Below are 6,734 nucleotides of genomic sequence, written 5' to 3' on the forward strand. Positions count from 1 at the left end.
TTCATTTTAGATTTTTTTATTTTGTATGTAATCTATTTTATTCATTCTGGTTTATTTGTAAACTCTTTTTTACTGCCTTGCCAAAAAAGGATGATTGAAATTCTGCATTTTCCACAGAATTTTATCACTGATCTGGGTTTTGTCACTTTTAAAGGTCAAGATAATATTGTTGATTTTGAGATGAAGCTCATGGACATTGACAGCAAGCATCTTGGAATTCCAGAAGCAGAGTATCATGCCATTGTAAAGATGCCATCAGCTGAGTTCTCAAGTATTTGCAAGGACCTCAGCAGCATTGGAGATACTGGTATCATCATCATCATTGCATGAGTTAGTATTGAGATACTTACGTACACATAATATTGTGTACTGAATTCACCCACCATCCATTGGTTGAAATTTGAATAGAATGTGTAGGATTTTTGTTGGTTGTTTCATACTAATGTCCAACATTCATACCAACAGTTATAATTCACTAACAACATTCTTGTTGGAATAATTCCTTGTTGTCTATCATTTATCTTTCAATGATTCATTCGCCAAATTTGGTGGATTACTCTTATTTTATGGTGCAGATATTGAACTGGATTAATTTTGCTGTTAACTATCAGTGCTGGTTTCAAGATAATTGGTAGAAAGTGCCCTTTGATTTCGAATTTTACATTGTTGTTTATAACTGTCATCATGTGGGCTTTTCAAGGACTCGGACAATGTTTGTATCTATTATCTTTATATGCCAAGTTGAATCTCATGTCATCAGCAAGTAATCATGCAAGAACATTATGTCCTCAATGCATGATGAAATCAACTTCCATCAGCATACCTGAGACTGGAGGTTTGCTAACCCCTCATGTATCCTCCACTGGTCCACATGCACCTCTATTTGGGGCTCCACATGCCAACCTGGCAAATGTTATCTGTGTATCACGTGTGAACCAATGTAGATCATCTCGCCAGAAGCTCAAGCTATTCAACTGTCAGGCCAACTGCTCGGGAATAGGCAGAATAGATGGCCTTGAAAACGACTGTCCAATGTTTTTGTTCATTTGTGGCTGTCCTGAGTGGTTTTTTGGACTGGCTTTTGGCTAGATAATCTACACCATTTTCCACCTGATACATGGCCTGGATGTCATATGCACGTGCCCAGTTAGCGTGTATAGCCACATGTGGAGGTGCCTGTGGCGCTAAAACCCCGAAGTAGTGAGCAAACATCTCTTTATCTACTGAAACTTAATGTTTTACTCCTATGAATTTGTTCCACTTCATTTAATTGAGCGTTGAATCTCACTTTTGATTGTTCCTTTGAAGAGATATGTTGTTTTCGATCTGGTGGGAGTTAGTTCATTCATTGAATAGAAATAGCATTGAACTAGGTGCTGTTGTGAACTAGGTGTAGCTTAGCAATCACGCAGATCATAAGATACTAACATTTTGATTTGGCCTACCAAATTCAGCTACTTTCCATTTTCTTTCAAATTGTACATTTTATGGTAACTCGAGGAAATATTAGGATTATCTAATAAGTGCAATTTTAAGGTTATACTCCATCATAAAGTTAGTTTATTATCATTGTTGAATGCTTTATTGGTATCTTTTGTGCATTCATTCATCAAATGGGATCTTATTAATTCATGTTATATGCCCTTTTATGGTGATTCCAATGCATAAGGACTTCTATCATTATTTGCGGTCCTTGGTCTCTATTGCACATGACCAAATCATTTAAGTGTACTTTCCTTCATCTTGTTACCTATGGTGATACCCCTAAGTTCCCTCTAATTCATTCATTTCTATTTCTATCATTCCTTGTCTTGCCACTCATCCATCTCAACATCCTCATTTCAGTGCCACACATCCTATGGACGTGTTGTTCCTTAGTTGCCCAACTTTTTGTCCCATAAAGCATGCTTGGTCTTATAACCATCCTATAGAATTTCTCTTTCAGTTTGAGTGGTACACGGCGATCATAAAAAACTCCAAGGGCACATCTCCATTTTTTAATGTTAGAATTCTATGGGCAAACATCCTTCTCAATTTCTCCACTTTATGAATTATTGACCCAAGATATTGAAAGTGGAAGTAGAGGCTTGATTCTAAAATATTTTATGCTTGCAGTAATATGCCAAGAGGAATCCTGGTTTGACTCTGTAAGTATTCAGGAGTCTGACTCAGATGATGACTTAATCAGAGTTCATGGGGGTAAAGTTCATAATTCTGTCTGCATTTTGTTTAATGATATAATGCTAAGAGGATTATACATTTGACTGATAACTGATTTTTTGCTTTGTCCCTAGACTGCTTCCCTTCTGTAAGCAATGCAATTGGGAATATCTCAAGTGCACAGAAGCTACAGTATGAAAGTGCATCATGCTTTATGGATGCCATGTGTAAGTATGAGGAACTTTATGACAGCACCCCAATAAAATTTTCTGTTGAACGTTATTTGAAAATTGATGGAAGCAAGACTGAGAAGTTTTTGGGGAAAGAGGAATACAAAGAGGCTGACATATTTGTTGTTTTAACTTCGCAAGGTTATGAGCTATCTTGTTTTGGAGTGTAGAACTCCATAGCAGCCATGAGACGAAACATGAACTTGTACTTTTGTACTTGTGTGCTTCTTTACACATGTGTGCTTGTTTTTTACTGTAGAACTCTGTAGCAGCCATGAGATGAAACATGAACTTCATTCTTAGTTGAGATCCAAGAGGCAAGGACACAAGACTTAATAATTTGGAAAATTATGTCTTGTTTTTGAATCATAATTTCTTGTTTTGTTTCGATTTATTTTATTTTTATTTATTTATTTATTTATTTATTTTATTTTATTTTATTTTTTGTTTTGGGGTGTTAGCTTGTTAGTATACACCCATGTCAGTACACACACTCCAAGTTAGCCACCCCCACTAGGGATCGATACCAAGACCTCAAGTGTTGAAACGAGGTATCTCCACTAAGTCTGCCAGTTGAGCTATGGATCTGGGTGTGGATGATATTTCCAAGCTCGTGCTTGAATTATTTGAAGTGCCTACGATGGCTTTAAATATACTTTTGAGTTATAACTATGAAAAAAATATGATCAGAGGCACGTCTATTTATCTTTATTTTTTCCTTAATTATTCTCTATTCAATTTCAGATGATTGCTTTCAACTTAGAGAATAGAGGCTTTATTACTAGAACTCTATTTATAACAATTCACATTTATTTTAGAAATATTTGTGCCCGTGATTTGTTTGCCTTTTATGCAGATTTTCATGAAAAGGCTTTATCAGTTTGCCTTGGCTGTCTTCTTGTGTTAATTACAGCAAGAAGTGTGTTCGCTTGGTAGTGTTCTTTCGTGTCTAAAATTTTTTATTTCTTTGAGTTGTCCCATAATTCCACTCTATTACAGTTTCCCCATACATTTTACTTGTTTACATCGATGTTGATAATACATATGGCATCACTTAAAATATTATTTTGAAGACTGCATTGTCTAGGTAACATTTATGTATGTCATTAAACCATATGGATTCTTGTACTTCGGTGGATTTCAGGGATATTTGGCGAATTACCTTCAAAAGAAAGGACGTCTATAGCCTTCTAAAGCTCTGAGATTTGCTCTTGATATTGCTTGGTAAGCTCATAACTTGATATTTGGCCACCGACTGATTGTTTTTTAATTAAAGATGAGGTGGTTTTCACTGACTTTGTTGGACAACAAGTAATCAAAAGCTATATCGCTTTTCCCTTAGTTTTCTTTTCTTTTGTGGGGACCTATGATACCACCAAACCCACAAGATTTGATAGTGATGTATAGCTTCATCTACAATTGGGTCAGCAATTAGGACAATCTAGATTTCTGAATAGCTAAAAGTTGTAATTTATCATATGTGTATCATTACAAGCTATGTAGTAGATACTTTGTATTTATAGAATTCTATAAGAATATCTGTATCTCGTGTTCTTTGAAATAACTCTGAACATGTCTCATCACATTCTAGAATCAACCAACTTGTTTTCACCACATTGCAAAGTGGGACCGCATGGGACAACTTCCCGACAAATCAACAATCATTGTTTGGAGGGTCTGAAACACAATGAATGGTGATTTGGAGTGTGAGCTAATTTTAACTGCTAATGTGTGCTACTTCTTCATGAATATAAAATTGCAGCTAGGTCCTCTTTAAGTTGGATTGGGCTTCGGCTGACCCTCTAGTTGGAATTGGTCAGGTCAAGTATGGTTACCTGATTTGGCAATTCTGCTTCTATCCTTGTGCTTCTCTGTTGGAATGTAACTCTTTAGAGATGGTAAGCTTATTTTGCTCTTTCTCATTTTTTTTCCTAAAACTTTTTTTTCTTTCTCTAACTTTATAATGATCAATTACTCATAAGCGTATAATCAACTCAATGCAGACTTGGGTCAGGCAGTCACTGGGTTTTTGTAGAACCTGGTGACAAAGGAGTGCTTGAAGAACTCATTCCTGACTTGACTAAACTCTGAGTCGGAATGTCTTGAGTCTGTGACATGATCCGACATTTATTTATTTATTATATGTGGACTCACAAATCAGCCATTTAGATTTTCTCAGAACATAATGTGTGGAATTTCAGAAACCCATTGAAATCTCCCTTTGCGCAGGTTCTGGACCATGATGAGAAGATTGAGCTTCTGGTAGACAAAATAGAGAACCTCCGCTCACAGGTGGTGAACCTCAATATCATTGAGGGCCTGAACCTGCTGAAGGACTCCGAAATACTGGTGCTGATGCCTTTTACTGCTACACAGCTCACCAAAGATCGATAGAAGAAACCGGTCCCTTGGAAACAATGGCAATCATTGGCAACAAGGAGATCATTGACATTAACCAAGGTATGTTAGCTGCTTAGACTGGTGTTTAAAAAAAAAAAAAAAACTAGGATACATGTGGGTCACCTTTCTTTTCTTTTTCTTTTTCTTTTTCTTTTTTGTTTTTTACTTTTTGATAAGAAAGAATTTCTTTATGGCTATGGATTGTCGGTGGCCGTGACATCTATAGCTACGGATTTAATCCATAGCAAACTTTTAAAGAGCTACGGTACCAATGGCTATGGTCTTACTGTGGGCTAGTCATCTTTAGCTACGGATTTTATCCATAGCTTTGACCAATTTTCTGGTAGTCTAACAAAAAACTGACGATTTAGCGCCGTCTAGCACAACCGTCAGTAAAGGTCCTGACAGCCAGTAAAGCCTTTACTGACCGAGGCTTTACTAGCTATTAGCTAACCACAGGCAAAGGATTTGCCTGCGGTTTTAACTACCGGTAAAGGCCAGTTTTCTTGTAGTGAATCCATATGTCATACAATTTTAGAGTATGCAATATAGATCAGCTATGCAAATGAGGAGTCATAGAGAGCCAAATACCATATACTATGGATGCAATGCAATGTGCAAATCCTGCTAAGTCCGTCTAGGCCATATAAGTACAGAAACATAACAACCCAAAATGCCATATGCTGTGGATGTAATGCAATATGCGATGCGAATGAAATGACCAAGCTGGAGTGTGAGGTCGGGATGATAGTACGTAGTATCGCAAGCTACGAGGTCCACCACAAGAGACTTCTATCCAAACCAGTCCCATACCTAAATTTGGATAGTCAGACTCAATGTGGTAAACTCCTGATCTTAGCTTAGTCGAGCGCTCCAACCAAAATCCTGACCATTGCAAAGGTACACGTAATAAATAATTGCGCATTACCAGCCCGAGTGGATAGTGAATGGATGAATGAATGAGTATGCGACTTCTGCTCAATAAGTCCACGTATCAGTACTGTATATCTCTAGGATCATCACCGGGGTCTAGTACACTCTATGCCAGCTTGTCGCCCCATCAAGCGCATAATACAACTGGGTAAGTGGAAGAGACCTCACTAACCACCTACCAATATCGGCCCAGCTCATCGATAGTGGACCCATTTAGGAGCTGGTTAGACTCAGCCTAGCTATGCCTACTCCCTCAGGCGGATAAGGCCATACCCCTCCCAATCGACCACGACACAGTAAGAGACGCAGCCTACTAGTATACGGCCCTCATGCATTCATATATATTCACTCGGTCTCGATGTTGGGGCGTCCTCTGGTACCAAGAGTGTAAGACCCATGCCCTAATCCGTACTATTCCGTCGATGTCCGCGATCCTTCTCGACGAATTCCAGCAATTGCGACGTATAATCAACGTTTGCACATAACCCTAAGTCGTATTTTGTAAATTTAAGTCGAATTAATCCAAGACTTATACTATTGCGACCGCTCCGTCGCTGCGGTTCTAACGCCGCGTCTTGTGCGTCAAACCGACGCTTAGATCATAAGTTGGGGACCATGCATTATAATGACCATGGACCGCGTATTGCGGGGCCCACCTATTCCATGTGGCACCAATCTCTAGGAAATTATGAGAACGATGACATCACCCTACCCTAGCTATAGCCACCCTACCTTGGCTATAGCCACCCTACCTACCCCTATCCCTTCTTACAAGTACTTATGGCTAGCCACCCTACCCTTAGCCCTTCTTACAAGCATTTAATGCTAGCCACCCTCTCTTACAAGTCATCATTACCTACCTAAGCTACTCTCCCTCTCTCTTATCTCTCCCTCTCTCCTTTATTTTTCATTCCTTCATTTTTTTCAAAGCAACAAAAAAAAAAAAAAAATCCCACGTCCATGGTTTTTCAAGTGTGAGAAAGAGTGTTGTGTGACCCACTTTCCCTCTCC

General features: G+C 38.4%; 1 long non-coding RNA gene and 1 other non-coding gene across 2 annotated transcripts; both read left to right on the forward strand.

Annotated features, from left to right (window-relative positions):
• Positions 1-2,194: 2,194 nt before the first annotated feature.
• On the forward strand, positions 2,195-4,855 carry LOC131237992 (uncharacterized). Its single transcript, XR_009167470.1, has 5 exons — positions 2,195-2,387; positions 3,247-3,322; positions 3,535-3,614; positions 4,211-4,288; positions 4,620-4,855. It is a non-coding gene; the product is annotated as an uncharacterized LOC131237992 (long non-coding RNA).
• Positions 3,019-3,089, forward strand: LOC131223580 (small nucleolar RNA Z267). Its single transcript, XR_009160560.1, has one exon. It is a non-coding gene; the product is annotated as a small nucleolar RNA Z267 (small nucleolar RNA).
• Positions 4,856-6,734: the final 1,879 nt, after the last annotated feature.

The sequence above is a fragment of the Magnolia sinica genome, chromosome 1, assembly GCF_029962835.1.
Source record: "Magnolia sinica isolate HGM2019 chromosome 1, MsV1, whole genome shotgun sequence".
Taxonomy (NCBI): domain Eukaryota; kingdom Viridiplantae; phylum Streptophyta; class Magnoliopsida; order Magnoliales; family Magnoliaceae; genus Magnolia; species Magnolia sinica.